This window comes from Castor canadensis, chromosome 4 (assembly GCF_047511655.1).
Source record: "Castor canadensis chromosome 4, mCasCan1.hap1v2, whole genome shotgun sequence".
NCBI lineage: Eukaryota > Metazoa > Chordata > Mammalia > Rodentia > Castoridae > Castor > Castor canadensis.
The window spans coordinates 77,112,914-77,138,735 of NC_133389.1; the positions used below are offsets into that span (position 1 = coordinate 77,112,914).

General features: G+C 36.8%; 1 non-coding gene across 1 annotated transcript; it reads left to right on the top strand.

Moving 5' to 3' along the window:
* Positions 1 to 1,388: 1,388 nt before the first annotated feature.
* On the top strand, positions 1,389 to 1,493 carry LOC141422794 (U6 spliceosomal RNA). The gene has a single exon (XR_012447518.1). It is a non-coding gene; the product is annotated as a U6 spliceosomal RNA (small nuclear RNA).
* Positions 1,494 to 25,822: the final 24,329 nt, after the last annotated feature.

The following is a 25,822-nucleotide window of genomic DNA, read 5'->3' on the forward strand; positions in this document are numbered from 1 at the left end:
TGTAGAAATTGTTCTAAGAAGTGAGGCAAGTGGGATGAGGGAGAATGATGTAGGGGGTGAATCTAATTAAGAGATATTGTAAGCACTTGTATAAATATCAAAATGTATCCCCCTGTACAACTATTATATGCTAATGATAAATACTGAGAAATAAGAAAATCTCAGAATATACAAGCCTGCTGTCTACCATTCAGTTTGTCCATAAACCAGCTTCTAGCTATTGCAACAAACTTCATGTGCTCCTTTCCCCTGAGAAATTTTCTTAATGTATTTGGTAGCAATTCAAGAGAAATAGAAGTACCAGCCACTTTTTAAAAAATTTAATCTGTATTATTAAAATCAGGGGAACGATACAGTATAAAACCAGTGAAGCATTTGGTTTTGTTCATTACTATACACAACCCCCAACTTGGAAAAAAAGATCAAGAGCCATGGGATATTCAATTAAGTGTTTTTTGGATATAAATGTTCCTATCAATTTGTTGGGGACTGATTTCTACTTGTCAGAATGTGAGGTCTGATTTGTTACAAAATCCAGAACTTTTCCCAGCTTGTGGATTAGTTTTGAACTCAATACAATTTGTACCTCACTACTGCCAAGAGTGAGCCCTCATGGACTCTACTGAAATTTTTCCTTGGTGGAAATAAATTTGTCCTACTCCATTTCATGATGGGTATTTATATCAGTTGTGAGCCATTTTGGTTTCTGATTATGGGAAATATAAGAAGCATCAGGGAAAGCAGGAGTGAGCCAGGAGGAATAGCAAGATGGGAACCAGTGAAGATGCTAACGGAATAAGATAATTTACACTGACCCAGTACAGGCCCAGAAGTTGGAAAAGAGGGTCACATGTGGCTGATGGAATGTCAATTACATCTATTAGCCCATCAATCTTGAACAAGGTTTAATGGGAAATTTGCTCTTAGGTAATCATGGTCCCTCTTTTGCGTGCTGTAAGAATGCACAGCCACACCTGGTGGGAAGACACTGTACTTGGGTTTACTTCAATAGCATTATATAAGTGTCTCATGATGGAATAGAGAGTTCCTCGTTCTCAAATATACTGGGTGCAGGCACCAGACAAACAAGTTTTCTATGTCTGGTAGCAAGCTATCAATTGGAAAGGTCAGAGTATCACTTCTAGTGAGTGTAAGAAGACAATGCTTACTGATGTTTAACGTTGAGGATGACTTTCCACTCTTCCTTTGGGACTTCTCTTTCTTTGGGAACATGGAGAAGTTTTCACATCTAGGGAATACTCTCTAGGGTTTTTGGCATCAAATCACAGACCCAATACTTACTATGGTTTCCTCCTATAGCAAAAGCTTTTCTTAAAGCCATCTACAAGTTACGGCCCCACGATTTTTTTGTGACAGGGCGAATGGGTTGCAGCTTCGGCAGCACACATACTAAAATTGAAATGATACAGAGAAGATTAACATGGCCCCTGCGCAAGGATGACTCATAAATTCGTGAAGTTTTCATATTTTTTTTAAAAAGAAGGGAAAATGGGTTAGAAAAGAAAAGAGCAAAGATAAAGCTTACATGATGGTAAAGAACTATTGCAATCTTAAGAAAGCTGTCCATGTTTTACGAAGTCATTTGCTTTGGAGAGGAATTTCCCTACTTATCTTCAAATTAAAGTCTTTGCCAGTTCCAGTAGTTTTGACTGTCCTCAGAAGGCATCTTTTATTTGATGGAAATACAGCCTTGCATAATACATTAAAGCCTTGTAGTGTTCAGCTATATCAGAATTTACAAATTAGAAGATGCACAGAGTTCTGTCATAGATATTCCAGTGACTACTTCTTAAGTTATGCTTCCCAGTGGGAGTGGACCTAATTGCCAATAGTAATACCTCTGACCACGATAATCCAATTAATTGGGTTAATGTTGTTAATTTCAACATTAAAATGCTGTTTGTTCTTTCAAATTTCTCACAGACTAAGGGTAACAGATATAATGGTAAGGTCCTCATATTCACAGCACCTTATTTAATTATTTTATAATTTTTCCAGTAAAAGATCCTCTGAATCTGGAAACTTTTCCAGAGCTGATTCATAAAGGAAATCATTTTAAAACAATTTATTAGCTACCACCATAGCATCAACTTTTCTACATAGAAACACTTTTATCGAACTAGAGAAAATGTAAACTATTATAATTCTTTACTGGTACCCCACTGAAAGTGGCTGGTGAATAGTCCACCTGCAGATGTGCAAGTGGTTCATTAGATGGTGAAATGCACCATGATATGAAGTCTTTATTATCAAGATTGTGAGTTTGGGAAACTAAACATTGATTTAAACCATTTTTTGAAATTTTAGAGTGGTGAACCCACTGATAAATATTCACACTTTGGATCATCTTGCCCGTTTCATCATGAGCCATGGAATGAGAGGGCTTTAACAATGGAAGCTAAAAAGACTCAGCACACCCCATAAGTCTGTGCTTAACATTTACTTTTATCCTTTCAGATTTCAATTCTGTTTTTCTAAATCAGGTACACTGTACTCTTCGCTAACTAGATTATCACAGGGAAGTTTACTTGGACCCAGTCTTAGAGAGTTCATTCAAATTACAAGTTTGATACCTTGCTGAACTAGTGATAATTTAAAGACTTTAAAAGCAAACATATAATGTTACATATCTGTAAAAAAATTAACTTTTTCAATGGAGAAGATTAGTTTTCTCAAGTGATCAAATACTTCCTAAAAATAATATGGATCTCAGAAAATGATTTTGACAGATACATAATCCTTGTTATTAGGTTATCTCAAAGATAAAATAAATTCACAATTTCCTATCAAAGGTAGACCAATCCTCTAAGGGAATCCTGCTATTTTAATAAAGGACCAAATTCTAATTTTGCATCAATGTACTTTTGATATTGTTGTTCAATTTCTAATAAAGATGTATAAATAATTCCCTTGTGATCTTCAACTTGATCACATGCAAAAATTCTTTCAGAAGATTCATCTTTTTATAGATCTTTTTGTAACTTTCTCAAACCTTTCAGTTTTGTCCTATAATTCTCCTCTTTTCATTCTGGAACAATTGGAACAATCATTCTCCTTTAGGATAAGTATTTTCCAGTATGCTTTCCCTCAACAAAACAAACAATCCTTACTCCTTTTGCCTTTTCTTACTAATGTTTCATCTTGCATACTTGCATATTTAAAAAATTTCTAGTGATTTTAATTTTTCTTATAGTAATTACAACTCCCTAGCCATAGTCACTTTGATTCTACTGAGCACTAAGAAACAAGCATTTTTGAACTTTCTGTCATACTGGTAACCTATGGATTGTTGATCTGTGAATAATAATCGTGAGAAGCACATGCTTTCTTACAGTGTGATTTGTTAATGTGGCATGGAACCTGTTTATTAATGGTCCCAAATATCTTTGGTCTCTGTCATAAGAAACTGACTAGGAGACAAAATTTTATCTTTATCCTCTTAAGTTTTTACCAGGCCTAAGAATTAAATTGTTGGTACAGGTATCTTTCAGCCTCAACTTTTCATTCTTTTTCTTTTTATCTTTATTTTATTACTGTTGTACTGGGAGTACACTGTGGCATTTACCAAAGTTCTTATAATATATCATAAGTTTAATTCACCCCCTCCACCATTCTCATTTATCCTTCCACACCCCATTCCTAGAACAGTTTCAATATTATGTACATACACAAGTACATAATATTTTCACCATATTCAGCCTTCTACACCCTTTCCCTACATCCAACCCCCTCCCATTGGTGCCAGCCCTCAGACAAGACCTGTTTTATTTTCCTGTTCTCTGTTTTTGAGTGAAGACATTTTTGTTTGTATAAGATAGCTATACAGGGAGTTTCCTTGTGACATTCTCATGTATATATGTATTATAACCCAAATTGGTTCATCTCCTCTATTTTTCTCTTCTCTGCCTTAGTCCTTCTTATTGCGATTTCAACAGATTTAAAAATTCTATATTCATTCTTGTGAATATCGAAGAATGAACCATATTCAGCTTCTTAACTTCTTTCTTAGGCAGGTGTTTTACCGCTTGAGCCATTCCGCCAGCCCTTTAACTTCTTTCTTGATGATAAAAATATTAAACCTTCCAGTACAGAAAGGATATTGGGAATTTAATTCTACTTACATCTATTTTACTCACTTGCTCTTAGTAATTATGACTGAATTGTTTGTGAAGATGAGACTCTAAGCAGCTAGTCATAGCCCTAAGCATTCTTCCCACTAATACATTTTTGTAACATACAAATAAAATAGGTTTATCTTGTCAGTAAATCTGGGTAAGAAAATGTACCTCTATTAGATATAATACAAAAATGGTAGAGGCATACGTGTTTTAATCAAACCAACAATATACTTAATTACCAAAAGTTAATTCACATGAGCTTGAAAATCATTTGAGTTGGTTCTTAATTTTCTGAGAAAGTACTTCATTTGTATAAGTGCTTGTTTTTTTCTCAACAACAATTAGATAGAGCTTTTTGATAATTTAATATGAAAGTAGCATAAGGATATGGAAAACTATGCATATGTATCATGTAGACATACATAAACATGTAGACAGATTGTATAGTTTTCACTGTAAAATGTTATCCAGGTTTCAAACATAGTCATTAAGAGCTCTCTAATTTATTGATGAATACCTGGGGGCTGGGCATGGTGATACATGTCTGTAATCCCTGCTACTTTGGAGGCAGGTATAGGAGAATTGTGGTCCAAATTCAGCCCAGGAAAAAATGTGAGACCCTGTCTGAAAATCAAACAAGACCAAAACAAAGAAACCTGAAAGGGTACAGGCATGGCTCAAGTGGTAGAGCGTGTTCCTAGCAAGTGCAAGGCCCTGAGTGTAATCCTCAGTACCACCCTCTCTCCCAAAACACGCTGATCATTGCAACAAGATTTCCTCCCCAGATGGCTAGAATATTTTACATGTTTGTGAAAAATACTTCTAAGACTTTTTTATTGTTCTTTTTAATGACTATTCATCTCCCTAAGCTTGTATTTTAAAAGAATATTTACTTACCACAATTTGCTCAAGCTAAGGAAGGAGAGTATAAGTAAAGGTACAGGTAAAACAGGATATAGCCAAGAAAAAAAAATACCTTAAGACAAGTGTTACTATGTAGTTTGGGTTGTGATGACATACCTGTCTGACATTTTCCTTCTGAGTTTTTGGCATGTGATCTACCAACTGTAGGCTTTAGTTCAGGATTACCTTCAAATCAACCTGAGGGGAACAGATTTTCATACCACACCCACAAAATTTGGGACTGGTGGTGCGATTTGAGTAGCACATGTAAGTAAATTGCAGCATTTTTGATGGAAATCAGAAAGAAACATCAAAAAGGAATGCCATAAGATGTTCCTGAAAGAGGCTGAAGATGAGTGAAATTTAATAGAATTTTCACAGCATGTAAAACCTGCAAAAAAAAAAAGTTCATTCCCTGAAACTACATCAGATGAGTCCTCTACCAATTTGGTGCTATTTTCACTGATTTTCTTTCTTTCTTTTTCTTTTTGCTATAGTGGGGATTAAACCCAGGGCCTACCACTGTTAGGTAAGTACTCTACTACCTGACCCATACACCCAGCCCTTTAGTCTGTATTTAGTTTTTGAGATGAAGTCATGCTATCTTTCCTTGGCTGGTCTTGCTTGTAGGATCCTTTTGTCTTTGCCTCCCAAATAACTGGGATTCAGATGTGTACTACAAATATCAGGCTCTGTTTTTGGCTTTAAACAATTAGGGTGTGTCTTAGCTAGTGAACCTAATTGCAGGATATAAATAAGACGAAGTTTTCCTACATCTTCTTGGATAATAAACCTTACTGCCTGATGTTGGAAGTCTAAAATGACTATATCCATAAACTTCCCCTTCTGATTTCTGTGTCTTAATTAGAGTGCTAGGTTTGAAATGAAGTACCCTTGTAAGCAGAGAAGTTGATACCACTGCAGGAACTGCAGGAAGTGTCCTGTTGCTGCACTGTAAGCTCAAAGTGTTTTACAAACAATATTTCTAAATGTGCTCTCTAACCTGAAGCTGATTTGTCCTTCTTCTGCTTGCAAGATAGTATAATGGACCAATCGATTTTACAGAAATAAAACTTAGGAACTGAATTTAAAAGGTTTTCAGCAATTATTCTGGCTCATTTTGGCAAGAAGGTAATTGAAGAAAAAGGTTAACAGACTTTGAGAATTGAAGTAAAGATGGATAGAAGGAGCATATCAAGGTTAATTCAGTCAGATTACAGTCCTGTTTCATCATGTCCTTAGTTTGTTGATGAAGCTTTTTATTTGCCTTTGGAAGCCTTATTAAAGAGATTCAAATTAACTATCAGAAAATAGAAATTGGACCGGAAAGATATTTTTTGATGAAGAAGGAGTTTGGGGGGTGTAGCAAAGATCATGACACCAAAATGGAGGTGGCAGCAAAGAATTGAGAATGGTTCAGCCCACTGGGAGGTTTCCAAAGCAGAACAGGATCAAATAGAAAGAGGGGAACAAACTAGAGGGGGCTAATTAGATTATTTGATTATGGCTCCATGAGTGAAGCCATCAGAGGGCTTTTTTAGTGTGGAAAAGGTCCAGTGCAGAGGCAATGGGCCCAATGGATGACTGGTATGAAGTAGATTTTTTCTGGCTTTTTGCAATAAACACGGACATCTCTGGACATGCTTGGAACCCCTTGGAAAGCCTTGACTTTCATTTATCTGTGTTGGAAATGGTCCTCTTAGTCCCTATAGTTATTATAGCTTTAAGGACATGAACCTGTTTGCTTTCTTTGTAAGGAAGCAAATTTGATCCATTTAAAATTTTAAATGTCTCATATGCCAATTAAAAATGCATCCCATTGTTCTTGTAGGATTTTTGGACCCTTTCTAATATACCCCACAAATAAGAAATTTTATCCAAATTAAAACTTCTTGTCTCAGAAGGATCTTCATACTCTACTTCTGATAGTCTGGACTGAAAATGGTTCAGGATGCTCTCCCTTACCTCATGTATGGATTATATTTATAACCAAAGAACAAGAAGTGACAAACTGAATTACCTGATTAGTTATAGTTTGCATTTGTGTAATATGGGCAAGGTTTGGAAGCAATCACCATCTAGCTGGCTGGAGGTTCAGCTGCTGTGATTGACTGTGACTCATTTTCTCTTTACAAGTATATATCCAGGTTAGGTTTCAGTCTGCTTGTGATCAAGTTATGTGACATGTCACTGTGCATAGAGAAATCTTTAGGCTAATTTTAAAATATGTATAGAGGCAACTGTAAGTCAAATTTAGTTCAATTTAACAAATTCTTAATGAGTAAGTCCCTAACAACAGAACGTCAAAACGTGTGAGGTAAAAATTGAGAAGAAGAAAAGAACAGATGAATCCACTCTTACATTTGTGTACTTTACCAGCCCTCTCATAAGTGGACAGTTGTAGGAGCTAAAGAAATGTCAGTAAGGACATAACATAATGAAAAATGAGAAAAAGACATTGACAGATCACCAATGAAGATATACAGATGGTGCAAAAACATAAGATGCTGAATGTAATGTTATTAGAAAATTGCAAATTGAAGCAACAGGACACCACTACATATGTATCATAATGCACAAAATGCAAAAACTGACAACATCAAATGTTGGTGAGCATATGGAACAATGGGAATGCTCCTTCATTGCTGATGGAAATATACCATAACAGCCGTTTTGGAGGACATTTTTATGAAGTTAAAGTCAGAGTGTTGACAGGGTTAATTTCCTTTTGGAGACCCTAAGAGAGAATCTATTCCCTTGCCTTTTTTTTTAGTTCCTGGAGGCTGCTTGCAATCAATGTTGGAGACTTGTGTAATCTCTCATCAGAAGATTCCCAAATTCTTTGTGTCTGGCATGGAAAAATCCAGGGAGGAAGTAGTAATGGAGGTAACAGAGGTAATCAGTATGGATTATAAAACAGTTTATCATAGTATAATAGTATGTTATTTAAAATAATAAATAGCTCACTTCTAGGGCTGGGGATGTAGCTTAGTGGTAGAGTGCTTGCCTAGCATGCCTGAGGCCTTAGATTTTATTCCCAGCACTGAAAAAAAGAGAAAAGAAGTTTACTTTGAAAAGAAATCTGTTCAGTTCATTTGCCTATTTCTTCACTGGGTCACTGAGTTTTAGGGAGTTTAGTTTTTTGAGCTCCCTGTATATTTTGGCTATCAGTCCTTTGTCTGATGTATAGCTAGCTGGCAGAGATTTTCTCCCACTGAGTGGGTGGTCTCTTCAACTTAGAGACCATTTCTTTTGTTGTGCAGAGCTTTTTAATTTCATGTAGTCCTATTTGTCAATCCTTTCTCTTAGTTGCTGGAGCCACTTGAGTTCTACTGAGGAAGCCCTTGCCTATGCCTATTGCTTCCAAATGGCTAAAAAACACATGAAAAAATTGTCACCATCCCTGGCCATATGGGAAATGCAAATTAAAACTGCATGTAGATTCCACCTCACTCCTACTAGAAGAGCTACCATCAAGAACACCAACAGCAATAAATTTAGGGAAAAAGAGCCCTCATATACTGTTGGTGGGAATGTAAACTAGTACAACCATTATGGAAAAGAGTATGGATGCTCCTTAGGAAACTAAAAATAGATCTACCATACAATCCAACAATACTACTCTTAGGGATATACCTGAACAGCAGGTATATGCAGCTTACAACAAAGGTACCTGTACACCTATGCTTATTCAGCACTATTCACAATAGCTAAGCTATAGAAACAGCCAAGATGCTCCATTACTGGTGAATAGATTAAGAAAATGTGATATGTATATACAATGGAATTTTACTTAGCCACAAAGAAGAATGAAATTTTGTTGCTCCCAAGTAAATGGATGGAACTGAGAACATTGTCTTAAGTGAAGTTTGTCAAGCTTAGAAGGCCAAAAATTACATGTTCTCTCTCATATGTGGAATATAGACCTAAAACAAATGCATCAATATTATGGGACTTCGGTCACAAAGGGGAGGTCATGCTCCAGAGAGATAGGGCAAAGGAAGGGAACTGCAAACTTGAATGTGGTTGATGTGCTGTCTGTACAAGAATGAATATAGAAATCTTAAAGTGGCTGGGGCACCCTGGGAGGAGGACTAGGGAAGGGTGAAGAGGATTAGAGGAGATGAACCCATTGGGGTTGTAATACACATATGCACAGAAACAACACAAGGAAACTCCATGTATCTGTCTTTATCTCAAACTAGCAAAAACATCATGTTTTTCTTTTTATCTTTTATACTTTTTCTTCTACAAAATTGGAGAACAAGAGGGCAGAACAGGTTCTGTGGAGGTATTGAAACTGGTGGGAAGGAAGAAGTGGTAGGGAAAAAGGGTTAGGAGGATGAATATAGTGCAAATGATGTGTATGCATGTATGTAAATGCAAAAATGATACCTGTTGAAACTGTTCCAGGAACTGGGGGAGGAGAGATGAAGGAGAATGGTGGAGGGGGTGAGTTCAACTATAATATATTTGATACATTGTGAGAACTTTTGTAAATGTAAATGCCATGATGTAACCCTACCCAGCACAACAATAAAGGAAATAAAACTCTTCATTTTAACTCCAGATCCACCCTTAATCACATGATCCTGGGTCCTTCCTAGCTTTCTTCCTTTAGCTTCAGACTTTGTAAAATGTAGGTGATACCTTTACAGAGTATTTAACTATGAAGAAAGAACATTTAGAGTAGCGTCAGTTAACTAAGAACCTATTATATCCCTGTACCAGACCCTAGGGTAAACCAAAAAAACTTGAGAAACTAAAATCATAATTTCTCTATGAATGTATCTTGGAATTAAGAAGACACAAAGCAAAGGGTAAGTCTAAAGGTTAAACTGTATTAAGATCTCGACAGACCAGACACTTCATGTTTGAGGTTTATCTTCAGGACCTTAGAAAGTGACTAATGCTTACAATGCCCCAGGTGAAAGTACCAGTTCCTTCCTTGAAGAGCACCTGTGGAGGAGATGCTGACAGTGCAGGTGGAACAGACTGTGGTGTGTATGAGGAAGGCCGTGGTAGTGAGATAGCACCTTGGAGCACGTTGAGATTGAAATGCTTGCAAAATTTCCAGGTAGTGAGGTCTAGTGCAGTGGTTTCCAAAGCAGTGACGGTAAGCAAGTCCACAAAAATTTCATGCTCTTATCTTAGTAGGAAAGGTGTGGGTCATACATTCAGCATGTATGTCTGGACCAGGTCAGGTGACACCAGATGCCAGGTCAGTACTAACTAAAGGAGGCACAGTGTGATCTATGGCACAGGACACATGCAGAGAGGAAACAGGAAGGCAGTTTATGGGAGAAGTACCCTACATGAACCCAGCAACAGGTGTTACTGAGTATCTGGCTTCTATTGTACAGTTTGCAAGTTCAGTAAATCTCTGAGAAAAATTGAGAGGATAAGAACTTTCCTCCTTTATTTGTGAGCAAACAAAAAGATATATTGAGCTGCACATGGTGGTGCATGCCTATAATCCCAGTACTTGGGAGGATAAGGATGGAAAATAGAGTCTAATTTTGAAGCCAGACTGAGCTACATGATAAGATCTTGTTTCTCACTCTAACACACACACACACACACGTGCACGCTCCAAACAACAATAACAACACAGGGAAGTAATCACGCCTGACATAAAACTGAGCCATACAGTTGAGTGAAACACCATTCTTTTAAATGGGCTCTCATTTTCTTGTTTGGTGGATTACATATCCAGAAACACATTCTGTCAAAGTACTGGTCATTAATGGTTTTGAACTTTTCTGTAGTCTTTGCTCCTTTGCTTTCCAACCAGAGGCTGTGCTCCTGATAGAGGGATACCTTGTATAGGCAGCAGGGAGGAGAAGAGCTGAGCAGGAGGACAGAATAGGCACTGAGTCTCTAGTATCCACAGTGATGATGACTGACTTGTATGGAAGGGAGATGATGGATTGCCTTGCACTTGACTGTTATGATAGCTGTAAAATTCAAGTTAGCTTTTAAATGGTCAATTACCAGAGGGGCACATGAACAGAGGCAAGCAGGGAGGTGAGCATTCACTTTCCTTGGGCTCCAATGTCTGCCTTGCATCAGGCCCACTCCAATTTATTTAAGGTCCTGGGTTTGAGTACTTGGTTATTACTGGTTTTCGTGCATAAATAGCATTTTCCTACTTCTCACTGTACCCCCTTCCTTTGTTAGCTCCTAATGGGCTCTGCTCTGACCCTGTGCAGCCTGGGGTAACCAAAATGGCCTGTAAGCAGATGATGAATGTATACAGTTTGCTTAATTCCCATCAATGCATTTCAAGTAGTTACCCAGCATCTACCATGGGAACTGACCACGGTGTACATAAAAACTGACCACTCAGTAACGTCAGCCTCCAGTCAAAGTCGATCGGGCACAGAGAGGTCTCTTCCTTTTCCGAAGTCCAAACATGAATGAAGTGAGGCTGTGCTTCACAAAATAAATAAATAAATAAATCACTGTGGAAAATGATTTCTTCCCTTTTATTATTGAAAAAGCAAACGCTGTTTCTGACTTCCTGCCCTAGGTTTCTGAGTAGCAAAGAACGTGTCAAGACCTAACTATGCCAAAAGCAAATTACCATTAATCAACTGCCTGATCAAGGCTTCCAGGACATGAGAGCCTGGCTAAAGCCCGGGAAGGGAGGAGTTCCTCGTAGCACTCAGCTTCTCTGCCCAACTCAGCTGTATTAAATCTAGATGGCTTTTTAATAAGAAAAGCAATATAAAAGCTAAAATTCTTTGTGTAATCATTATAAGAATTCCTACAAATAAACTTACTTTTAAATTTCTAATTGATGTTTGGAAAGATGAAATAAAAACAAATTATGTAAGATCATGTGGATATGTCAGAGCCAGGTGTTGAAAACATGTCTTATAAATGCAGGGTCTGTGCCCTAGAGCAGGTTCTTCAGGTTTGAGTGGAAGGCTTGGGCAAAATCTACTCAGTGTCCCTTCAGTCTCCCTGGCTTGTTCTTGTCCTTCCTGCCTTAAAACCAGAATGTGCATGTGTTCTGTACACTTGGACAGTCAGTGTAGTATGAACTGCATTGATTTTGCAATCAGCCACACTTGATTTGACAACTAGACCCTGACAACTACTGAAGCCTCAGTTTCTCTTAATCACTCCAAGAGACAGGATCATTGGTCTAAGAAGAATGATAAGAGAATAGGGCATACCGAAATGACAGTGCTTCCCAAGGCAGGCTAAGTATGGCATTCATGTATGAGTCTTTGACTCATACAATAGTCACTTCTTCCTTCACTTCCCCATCAGACTATGCTCTTAGGAAATTACTTGACATAGGTAACTTACTGTCAAATTCAGCTATTGCGTTGATGACAAGAAGCCTGCCTGTCTACCAAACATGAAGTCCTGAGTTCAATTCCTCATACCAAAGAAAAGTTTAAAAAAAAGAGCTTATTATCTTTTCATTCAAACTGCCCATTCTTTCTTTGTTCCTATTAGAAATATAATCACCTTATTTAGATGAAACATTCAATTTAAAGTTTGGCCAAATCTTTCTCCCTCTATATATACCCCATTATCTGTTGGAAGGCATTATGAATGCCTGCGTATTAATTATTTTATGCTAAATATGTAAGTTTCTTCAACCACTGAACCTCAGGTGGTATATGTGTATGTACATATGTATATGTGTGTGCATGTGTATTTTAAGCTTTGTTAATGAAAAGATTAAATCAGACTTTAACATAGCAAGAAGAATATAATAAGTAGACATGCTAGCTATCCCCCCTGGTGGAGCAATAGTCAGAAATTTATCAAGGAAGCTACCACCATGGTTGTAGATCTATGATCTGTGCTCTATCATCTATGATTATTTGCTCTTCTTGGTCTGCCTCTGTAAAATAATGGTCTACAATCCAAGTTGATGCTATGAGAAGATGGAAAACTTCATCCCTTCCAAATAGTCTACACTTCTATCATAAACACAAACCCAAATTAAGCCTTTGTATAAAAGTATCACACTTTTTAATATGATTATTATACAATTATAATGTAATTTATTCTCCAAAACTCCTTAAATCCTATTTTTATAAATATTTTAATACTCAACTATATAGTTGTGTTTCATCAATTTTGTTCTTGATGAATGATAGAAGTAGATTCATGATCTTTGTGTTTAAGATGCCTATTCCCAGTGCCTGGTTTAATACAAAAGGAATTTTGACCAATGAGATAAAGCAATTTCCTTTGTTAATTTCCTACATTAACAAGTGGGATTTTTTGTTAATTTAGACTGAATTGGTGGGTTTTCAAACAGAAATAAAGCAAAGGACTACAAGCCATGAGATAAACATGAGCCTGTCTGCTGGAGGTAGGGAACATGCACTTAGGTATAAATTCGGAAATCTTGAATGACTGTGCTAAATTAAAGAAGACTGCAAGTTTTTTATTATTATGTCCACTGAAAGGGAAATTCTAGCCATCTTCACTTCAAATCTGGGCTGAATTTAGTGACAATGCTCATTTTCTTTTTAAATTCATTTTACACAGTTCTATGAGTTTTAACATATGAGTACTTCATGCAATCATTATCATAGACAGGAAACTTCATGAACCATCACGCTTTCCCGTGCTTCCTGAAAGTCACTTCCTTCCCATCCTAATCCTTGGCATTCACTGATATTCCCCTTACTATAGCTTTGACTTTTCAAGTTCATAAAAAGGAAATTATACAGTGTGGAACCTTCTGAGATTTTTTTTTTCTTTCAGCACAACATCTTTGCTGTGTGAGCCACAGTTCACTTTCTAACTGCTGAATAGGGAGGTATAGATCATCACAACCTTTTTTTAATCAATTCAGCTGTCAAGAGACACTAGATTTGTTTTCAGTTTTGAGTGATTTCAACATTTGTACAAACTTTAGTATGTAGGTTTTTTTATTTTCATTTCTCAAGATAAAGGATATGTGTTTTTAAAAATAAAAATTCACTCAAACATAGCCAGACCCATTTAATTTTTGCATACTGCAAATACAGAATTAAATAGTTGCAAAAGGTATAGCATGGCCTAACCATTTACTAACTGGTCCTTCATAGATAAAGTTTGCATTTTATTTTCATTTATTCACATGTGCATATGTTGTTTGGGTCATTTCTCCACCCTGCCCCACTCTCCCACTCTTCCCCTCCCCCCGCTCAGTTCCAGGCAGGTCCCGTTTTGCCCTTATTACTAAGTTTGTTGAAGAAATAACGTAAGCAGAATAAGGAAGACAAAGCATTTTTGCTAGTTGAGTTAAGGATAGCTATACAGAAAGTTTCCTACTATTGCTCTCACGTACCCATGTGTTACGACCCATGTTGATTCAACCCTAACTGATCTTTACATTGGTTCCTGATCCCCTGCTCATGACAACCTGTTGTTTTGTTTTCTGTATTAGTTCCTCTGGAGCAGGGACATCAGACATGTTCATATTTTGGGTTTTCTACCTATTCCTATATCTCCCGTGTGTGCTTTCCCCTTGTCATGTGATCCAATTCCAACCACACTGCTGCATTTGCCCTAGATCTAAAGTCCACATATGAGGGAGAACATGTGATTTTTGGTTTTCTGAGCCTGGCTGACCTCACTGAGAATTATGTTCTCCAGTTCCATCCATTTACCTACAAATGATAAGATTTCATTCTTCTTCATGGCTGAGTAAAATTCCCTTGTGTACAAGTACCACATTTTCTTGATCCATTCATCAATAGTGGGGCATCTTGATTGTTTCCATAACTTGGCTATTGTGAATAGCGCTGCAATAAACATAGGTGTGCAGGTGCCTCTGGAGTAACCGGTGTTGCATTCCTTTGGGTATATCCCAGGAGTGGGATTGCTGGATCATATGGCAGGTCTATGTTTAGATTTTTAAGAAGCCTCCAATTTTTTTTCCAGAGTGGTTGCACCAGCTTGCATACCTACCGGCAGTGGATTAGAGTTCCTTTTTCCCCACATCCTCACCAACACCTGTTGTTACTGGTGTTTTTGATGATGGCTATTCTAACAAGGGTGAGGTGGAATCTTAGTGTGGTTTTGATTTACATTTCCTTTACGGCCAGAGGTGATGAGCATTTTTTCATGTGTTTTTTGGTCATTTGAATTTCTTTTTTGAAAAAGTTCTATTTAGTTCAGTTGCCCATTTCTTAATTGATTCATTGATTTTAGGAGAGTTTAGTTTCCTAAGTTCCCTTTATATTCTGGTTATTGGTCCCTTGTCTGATGTATAGCTGGCAAATATTTTCCTCCACTCTGTGGGTGGTCTTTTCAGTTTAGAGACCATTTCTTTTGTTGTTCAGAAGCTTTTTAATTTTATGGAGTTCCATTTATTCATCCTTTCTCTTAGCTGCTGTCCTGCTGGGGTTTTATTGAGGAAGTCTTTGCTTATACCTATTAGTTCCAGAGTGTTTCCTGCTCCTTTCTGTAGTAACTTCAGAGTTTCAGGTCTGGTATTTAGGTCCTTGATCCATTTTGATTTGATACTAGTACAGGGTGATAGACATGCATCTAATTTCCAGTTTCTTGCAGACAGGTAACCACTTTTCCCAACAACATTTGTTGAAGAGGCTGTCTTTTCTCCATTGTATATTTTTGGCACTTTTGTCAAAAATAAGGTGGACATAGCTGTGTGGATTCATCAGTGTCCTCTGTTCTGTTCCATTGGTCTTCATGTCTGTTTTTGTGCCAGTACTATGCATGCTATTTTTTTTTAAATTGAATTCTTCATTTTGAGATTGGCAATTCACATGTGGTCATAGAAAATAAAAATAATACATAGATATCTCTTTTGTCTTTAGTTTCTCCAGTGGTAACATAGGGCACTATCAATGTCCTCATAGTGACACTGATAAGACTCAAGACTCAGAACATTTTCCTCACTACAACAATCACCCATGGTGCCTTTGTACCTGAGCAACATCATCACTTCCTTCTTGTCCTCCCTACCCTCTCCCCACAACAACCCCTAGTAAGCAACCACTATTCTTTCTCCATATTGATCATTTTTCCATTTTAATGATATGTAAGTGGCATCATTAAAGTACATAACTTTTAGGCGCTGGCTTTTTCTACCCAGCATAAGTCTCTTGAGAGTCCTTCAAGTGCTGGCCTGTATCAATAGTTTACTCTTCTTATTTCTGAGAAGTAGTCCATGATATGAATGTACAGTTAGTTAACAGTCAGTTAATAAAGGTATCTATATTGCCTCCAAGTTTTTTAATACTGTGAATAAAGATGCTATAAACATCGTTGAACAAGTTTCTGTTGAACGTAAGCTTTTGTTTCTGTAGGAAATAATTCCCAATAATGAAATCATTGGACTGCATGGCAGTTGGGTGGTTGTGTGTCTAGCTTTATAATATTTAGCCAAGCAGACTTCCAGAGAACTCTACCATTTATATCTTCACCAGCTATTCTTGGACACCATTATTATTACTACTTTATTTTAGCTGTTCTCGTAGGTGCATAGTGATTTCTCAGTGTGGTTTTAAATTATATTTACTTAATGATGATTTTTCATGTGCTAATTTGTCATCCACATATCTGCTTTGGCAATATGTCTGTTCATGTTTTTTACCTGTTTTTAACTGAATTTTTTTAGTTTTAAGTTTCTAGAGCTCCTTATCAATTTTAGATACTAGTCTTTGGCCTGATATTTGGTTTGCAAACACTATGTTCTAGTCTATGGGTTATTTTTTTATTCTCTTAATTATATAGGAAATTATAGTAAGCAAGAAAGTATTTTAATTTTAATTAAACCCAATTTATCAGCTTTTCTTTTTATGGTCAGATGGTCTGCCCCACCCTAGGGCCTGAAGTTTTTCTTGTATGCTTTTGTTCTAAAAATTTATAGTCCTATGAATTATTTTTAAATCCATGATTCATTTTTGAATTAAATTTTATATAAGCTTTAAGACTTAGGTTGGGTTTCTTTTTTTTTTTTTTTTGCCTATAAATGTTCAAGTGTTCCAGTACTATTTGAAAAGGCTTTATCTATCTCCATTGAATTTCTCTTGTAGTTTGGTCAAAAGTAAGTTGAGCATATTTGTGTGAGTGTATTTCTGTGTCCTCCAGTGTCTTGTATTAATCTATATGTCAGTTACTTAAATAATAGCACACTCTCTTTGGTGCTAACACTATGTATCTATATAAGTATTGAAACAAGATAGACAATAGACTCATTCTTCGTACTTTATTTTCCTCTTTAAAACTTGTTTTAACTCCTGTAGCTCTTCAGCATTTCCATATAAATTTTCAAATAATCTTGTCCATCTCTACAAAAAGATTGCTAGGAGCTGGGTACCAGTGGCTCAGGCCTATAATTCTAGCGACTCAGGAGCAAAGATCAGGAGGATCTTCCTCTTGGTAGAGGAAGTTATTTCACTGTGAAACCTGGATATTTTAGGTACTATACTTTAAGTGTCTTAACATTATCTAAGCCATCTGTTTTCTCTGGGTTTGGTTTTTTTTGACACTGATCTAGCAAGACAAAAGGTGCACCATCTTGTTACTGCTGGGAATGTATAAAATTCCAGATTTCCATTTTGCCTCTATTGACATTCAAAGGGTAGGGGTGGACATTCTGGCTCTCTAGGGCCTGCCAGTGATACAGCAGTGAGGAGCAAAAGCCAGGATTCTCCACTGAGTCTTCTCTGACCACATCTATGAGGACTAAGGAGGTCCTCTCATAGTTGATAGGAGAAGGTAGAAGTTTATGTTTCCCAAAATGTCCCTATAGACCTCAAAAGAGAGAAGAAATCTGGCTAACCACCAAGACTTTGTTGAAATAGGAAATAATGTAGCCCAAACATTTCTACTGATGTTTAGGTGTAGAAAAGTTGCTATTTTCTAAAAGTTTCTTCCTTTCAAGACTGCCCCATTTCTGGTCCTTTAGTCAAAAAGTAGAGCTTTAGAGGGAATATCTGTGCCTCCACCCATTGGTGTTACCATGTGACCAGCTTCTCAAATAGTGTTGGAATATTGAAGGCAATAAGAAAACCTAATTAACTCTCCGCTGTGCCATTCTTCAGGTTCCAAAGTGCATGGCTGTTCTGTCTTCTGTTTTCATAACTCTGGGTCTTGTGTTTATTCAATATATGTTAAAAGTAAACTGAGTTATTATACCTTTAAAGAGTTTATTTGAGCAAATCATGACTCATGAATTGGGCAGCTCCCAAACATGGTTTGTGGTCGGGATTCCACAGGAGGGAATTGAGAAAAGGCTTTTTATAAAATAAACAGAATGCAAAGAAATGAAGTAGATTTATTATGGTTCTGTTGTAGCCTTATTTAGATTATCAAAGTAGAAATATTCTAGTGAAATAATGTAGAGATTTCTTAACTGTGTAATGTGGAATGTTGGTGTTTTTTGATTAAGCCTAAGCTTCATTCTACGCTAAGTTAGTCATTTACACCAAATGCATTCCAGTCACTCGGTTTCTAGGTTTTGATTTGTTTATGTAGAATCCTAAAGTCTGAGAGCCCACCTCAACCTAATGGTCTCCTGTTTAATTATGCTAACATGTATGCTGTCCTTGGGTTTTTGTCATACTTAGTGAAAGGAAGAGAGAAAGTGTATATTTATTCTACATTGTCAGAAGTTAAATTACATTGGACAATTTTACAAAAGATATTTTGTTTTAAAAGAAATTTAAAACTTGGAAATGGTTGGTTTTTACAAAAGTGAAAATGTATATGACTTGATAGAGAAAGTTAAGCTACTTATCGTGATAGCCATGCCTGGAACTGGGCCACCTAATTCTAATTTAGGATTTTCTACCTCTTTGTATAATCATCCATGGTGAGCACAGCTCTGCCTTCTTATTCTCCTTTTCCCAATGCCTTTTCCTATCCTACCAGGGCTCAAGGAATAGAGAGGAACCCAGGGAACACTAAGTGAGGATTTCAGGTACCGCCTGTCTTCCTAATGAGAAGAGCACTTTAGTCACCTTTGGGAAAAGAATTAGTAATTTGTAGGAATTTTGAGGATTTCTCTTCATCTTCATCAACTTCTTTTCACTTCTACCTCTGCACATTTATTTCCATTTTTTTGAGCATGATAATTACACTTTTTTTGGTAGAGCCCTGCACATTTTCATCATCTCTAGCCTCTTCTCAAATTATCAATTCCTTTTTTTTTTAGTCACAGCCAAATTTTTGAAATAGTGGAATATTATTAGTTTCTCATTATCTTTTTTTCAGGGTGGGCTGTACTGGAGTTTGAACTTAAGGCTTTATGCTTCCTAAGCAAGTGCTCTAACACTTAAGCCACACCTCCAGCTCAGTTTCTCATTTCTTTGAAATATAGAATATTTAGCATGTTAGCAAAAATCAATCATTTAAAAGAAAGGAGTCTCAGCATGCTTTCCCAGCATTTCAGCCTGTTCCTCTACTACACCTCCAATTCTATCTGTCCAATGAATGTTGGTTACATTAATTGGGGAAAGTGGGAAGGAAATGACAGAAAGAAGGAAGGAGAAAGAGAAGGAGCAAAGGGGGAAAATGGGAGGGAACAAAGAGAAAAGGAAGGAAGCTGGCTGTGTGGAACTAAAGCATGTTTCTATCACTGTTTTCTTTCTCCCGATCTCTATCTTCTCACCACAAAGTTAGTAAATTCGCCCCGATAAGCCTGTTGAGGGAGTTATATAAAGTAACCATCTAAAATGCATCTGACAGCATGAGCATGAAGCAGATGCCGAGTTGCTAGTGAGTCACTACCCTTTCTGCTCTACTTCAGCTAGTGAATTTTCTTAGATGAGCTTGAATTCTATGTGAGTCCTTGTTTAATTTGGGTACCTCATTCATCAAACAGGTTATTAAATTGTTATTGCTTGATGATTTACTACTGATAAAACCATTTGTCTTTCCCAGACATCAGGCAATACATTAACAAAACTCAGGAATGAGCATGGACATTTTCAGAGCCTCTCAAACTCTTTAATTATAATGTGCAACTTCATTTTCAGCTTACTTTGAAAAGCTGACAAAACATTGCCCCCATTTTGTATGCATTACACTAAATCTCATGAAATACTCCATTGATTTTATAATCCTTGCCATTAGCAGTTAAGTGTTTATATTATTCTGCTCCCTAATAGTTAGAAAATTTGTTAGGACATTATTTTCTGTAGCTTTGATTTGCCCCAAGATTTGTTGTTCCTTAAGCATCTCTGGGTTTTAGGAGAGAAATATTGGTTGGACATTTTACATTTGTGGATGTTTTTGAAATGGAGCACTTGTGCACTTCAGATTGTTTTTTCCCCAGTGTATAGCTGCACACATGTAACCATTTCACTGGGTCCAGATGGTGTTCTGATAATGTAGAAATGCCCTGGCTTTAAATATAAGCAACCAGGCCTTGAGTGGTAGATGTACCTCATTGAGAAGTATAATATGGAAAAAAGGTTTCGCCTTTCTGATTCTGTTTGTTTATTGCAATAATAAACTTCTTCCAGGATTGTTTTGAAAATCAAACAAAGAAATATATCTAATGTCCCTCACTTGCCAGATTTGTTTTTTGTAGTGATGTGTGTGTGTGTGTGTGTACCAACCACCTAATCTCTGTTAAACACTGAGTAATGGAAGCTACTATTCTTTCCACTGCACACATAGGAAAATTGTTGGCAGAGTTCCTTTGCCCAAGGCCACACAACTATAAAGCAGACATACAGCACTTGAACCTAGGGACTCCAGAGCTGCAATGTTACCTTTCTCAGAGTATGGGACTCTTAGGTATTCACATGTCACCAAGTTGACCTGATCCTCATGGCTGCCAGTCTTGCTGCCCACTGACATTGAGGTGGACAATGTGTGATAGGACTTGTTGTCATAGCAGAGCTCCCAATGTGGTGGGAGCCAGTACACAGGGGCATGTTGTAGCTCTGTGACTGTGGTACTTTGGTGTGAAGACTGAGGATAGACTTGTGCAAACCACAACAAGGTGCCTTCTGGTAGATTGAGATGGATCAAGCACTTAAGGAATCAGTCAGCAACAAAGGGGTCAAAAGTAGAGTTCACAATTGAGGAGGAATTATGTACTCTAGGAAAAGGGTGATATCATATAGACAGTAACCGGCATTTCCTTCAATCTTAAGATACACAAGCTGTATCTTAAAAACTTATATTAGATCTCATAACATTTTCTAGGATACAAAAATATTTTTATTCACAATTCACCACCACATTAGCCCTTTTAGGCAGGCATTATTAGACCCATTTTGCAGATCAATCACCAATGTCCCTAGGGATTATAAAATTTGACTGAGAAGTTGCTGTCAGTAATGGTAAAACCTGTATTTGAAATCTTGATTTTTCTTGTCCTAACTAGAAATGTAATGATGTGCCACATCTCCTTCTACCCGTTTCCTTGTATGTTCAGGCCAATATAGTAAAGTTGAAAGTCATGAGATTTTAGTACAAAACAGATGTGTGGTCAAATAGAGAAATATTTTATTAACTTAATATCCTTACTTCTCTGGGTCTCAAAAGCTCTAGTTCATAAGGGAGAACTTAAAGAAATGATTAGAGCATTCTGGAACTTCTGGAGTACAGCTCAGTAAGTAGCAGTTCAGTTTGTATTTGGATATTCTTACTTTAATTTTCCATACACTGCATACTGTAGAGCTCAGAGGTAGAGGCCACAGAGACAGCATCTAGAAAGACCAAGGATGAATGACTAGGCATAGGCAATGACTTCCTAAATAGAACTCAAATGGCTCAGCAACTGAGAGAAAGAATTGACAAATGGGACTACATGAAGTTAAAAAGCTTCTGCACAACAAAAGGAATGGTCTCTAAATTGAAGAGGATACCCACAGAATGGGAGAAAATCTTTGCCAGCTATACATCTGAGAAGGGAGATCCAAAAAACTAAACTCCCCCAAAAAATCAATGACCCAATGAAGAAATGGGCAAATGAACTGAACAGAGATTTTCAAAAGAAGAAGTCCAAGTGGCCAAAAAAAATAATAATTAAAAAAATGCATGAGGAAATGTTCAACATCCCTGGCCATAAAGGAAATGCAAATCAAAACCATGTTAAGAGTCCACCTCACTTCTGTTAGAATGGCTACCATCTTTTGATTTGATGACAACAAATGTTGCCAAGAATATGGGGAAAAAGGAACCCTCATACACTGTTGGTGGGGATGTAAACTAGTACAACCACTATGGAAAACAGTATGGAAGCTCCTCAAAAAACTAAAAATAGAACTGCATTTGATCCAGCAAAACCACTGCTAAGGATATATATCTGAAGGAATGTAAGTCAGGTTTCAATAAAGGCACCTGTACATCCATGTTTATTGCTGCATTATTCACGATAGCTAAGCTGTGGAAACAGCCAAGAGACACCACTGCTGATGAATAGATTAAGAAAATGTGGTATTAATACACAATAGAATTTTATTCAGTAATAAAATAGGATGAAATTTTGTTGTTTATAGGTAAATGTATGGAACTGGAGAACATCATCTTAAGTGAAGTTAGCCCAGTTCACAAAGACAAAGGCCACATGTTTTTTCTCAAATGTGGAATATAAACCTAATACAAATCCAAGCAATATTATGAAAACCAGGTTACACTATGGGGAGGTCATATATAAGAGAGGGAGGGTAAAGAAGGAAGTTAAGAAGATGAATATGGTTGATATACTTTTTATACAAGAATAAATATAGAATTTTAAAACCTGTTGATACCACCATAAGAAGGGGTCCTAGGTAGTAAGGAGAAAAATAGAGGAAATGAACCAATTTGGGTTATAAAACATATATACATGGAAATGTCAGAAGGAAACTCCCTGTATAGCTATTTTAATCAAACAAAATTGTCATTTCTTTTTTTTACAAAAATAGAGAACAGGAGGACAGAACAAGTTCTGCCTGGGGAGTTTGTACCAAGAAAAGAGAGTGAATATGGTATGAATACTGTGCATGCATGTTTGTAAATGGAAAAATGATATTTGTTGAAACTATTCCAGGAATGGGAGGGATAATGGATAATGATGGAGGGGGTGAATTCAACTATGATATATTGTAAGAACTTTTGTAAATGTCACAATGTACCACCAGCACAACAGTAATAAAAAAGTAAAAAAATACTAAGGGTGAACCACAACACACAGCAGGCAGAATGAAAGGAGCTTGTCTTCTGCTACCAAGGGACAAGATTGTGATGTCTTCCTGGAGAAAGTAAGATACTAGGACAAATAAATGGTTCTGTAATAGTGAGGTTTACCCACGTGTTCAAACAGAAAAACTGCCTTCTTTCTTTAGGGATATGTGCCACCTAAAGAAGAATCTGAATACTTTTCTGATCTTTCAGGCACCCAAGCTACAAAGGCAAGCTGTGCTGGGCCATCAGAAATGAGTAGTGAGGGTGCTGGGTGGGGGTGGGGGTGGGGCTGGTGGCAAAGGCTCTGCTCATAGAAGGCTGTGTTTGCTGTGTCTGCCTTTCCAAAGTAGCTAAGATTATCTAAGCACTGCCAAAACACCTGTGCAGGAAACAAGAATGTCACGTTTTACCTCTGTTCCAAGCAGAAGTCCCACAGCCAAGGGAAAGAATAATGGAAGTAACCATTGGGTGCCCAAAGAATGAAAGGCAGGCACTTCAACAAGCCAAGGTCACAATGAACACATTGCGGCCTTTTACAGAAGACCTGAGCATTTGCTTAGAGTCATAATCTTTCTGTTCAGAAAAGGAATTAAAGCAATATTCTTTTTAAGTACCATATAAATGAGCACTTTTTCTTCTTAAAGTTGATAGAATATTGAGCAATGTGGTTATAGACCAGAAGGTAAAAAAAAAAATGGCAGAAACTTTTCAAAGCTGAGGGAGACACTACCTACCAGGATAGCAAATAGATGCTCAGTCAATCTTGATTTTGGAAGTGGGTGAAGGAAATGCTGATGTTCTTAAAGGAGAAATTGTACATGAGGTTTCCACCCTAAACTACAAGGGAAGAGTATGCTGTGTGGGCTGTATATATGCTTTGATTATGAAAATTGGAAAAAAAGTAGTGAGGCCCTTGGATTATAAAGAAAACTAGGTCAAAGGTTGGGGGAACTAATCATGGCACAAAATAGCAGCATAACTATGTAGTGAAGGTATAAATAACTTCATTTAGAAATGTTGATTATAGTACTGTTTTATTCTTTTATCTCACAGGGCTATTCAAAGGATCAAATTATATCCAAATACAGCTCCATAATAATAAAGACAATAATACTAATTATAATAACAACCCCTGACATTTGTTCTAATTGTATTTTCAATAACTTCTCAATTAACATGCACATAGATGTGTCATGACACAATATTCCTTTTCAGGAAATGATGAGATGAAGCCACCTCAATACATTAGGGGGGGACTGGAAACAAAAGCCTTTAGCACCTATTCATAATAAAAGCTGAATAAAGAAAGTGGTAATGCAAGTTTGAATTCAAATACAAAATAATAGGTATCATTTCTCTTTGGATTCAGAAGAAATTCAGTGTATAACAAATACCTCATTAACATATATTTTCAGAGGAGATTGCTCACTCACTCTCTTCAAAACATAACCCCTATGATTATTTAATTAGAACTGCCTATGTTTGGGGCCCAGTAGAAAGTTCCCAAAGGCCAATATGGTCATAATTTATATTTTGGTCACATATGATTCTTCAGTTCTAGGTCTAAATGTCATCAATACAACAGACAGAAGAGTAAATGGGTCAGGTTCCTGGTGTTGTTAAGCCACATTGTTTCTGTGTGTTTGAAATGAGGTGTAGTCTACTATTTCAGCAATGTGCACAAATGCAAATATAAACAGAGGAACAGTATCACTGGATAGATTATATAGATGGAGCTCAGGTCATAGGGAAAGTGGGAGGGGCAGAACAGATCAGCAGGTCATGGAGGAAGTGTCTTGTACACAATGCTGAGAATTTTATCTCCTACCCATGTCTACTATTTCTATCAACCATGTGCCAAAGACACCTAATGTTTCCAGTCGCTCTGTCCTATAGGGTAAATATCATATTCATGAAGGATAAGATACACATGGGGCCATGGATGGGAAGGGGGAATATAATAGATAGATATTTAAAAACTACTCATTGCCATCCCACAACCATGACTTACTTGTTTTTACCTTATCTGATTAATTAATTAATCCTTGAGTTCTGGCAGAGCATTGTCTTCATTGTGGCTTATTCTTCACTGAGTCAAGCAAGTATCCCAGGGATGAGATAAACCAGAGAGGCTGTTCAACAAATCCTTTCAAATATGATTCTATAAAGAGCACAAGATTAAATAGCATGGTAGATGCCTTATTCAATCTTAGTGCAATTAAGGAAAGAATCAACCAGATACCACGAAAGACATATACTACATGTTTCCATATTACAACATGGAAGAAGGTCACTATAAATGAATAAATAAATAAATAAATTTAAAAACACACTAACAACAGGAAAATCTGGCCAAGAGTTTTATTAGGGTTTTGCAAATTTCTTTAAATTATGCTGGCTTTCAGTTGATTTTTTTTTCAAAACTATCTGATGTTTAGATGTATTTGTGAGCCAATAACAGCAACAAAATACAGAGCACTCTGGATACTACTATAGACCCTAATATTCCTAAATAGATTTTTTAATGGAGAATTATTTCATAATTAGTATGCCAAGTAATTGCCATTTCAAATAGACAGATTTGAATATTTTCTTATCTGTGCTGCTTTTCTCCTTCCTGACATTTATTCAAAAGCTTATTTATTTATGCATGGATTCTCATA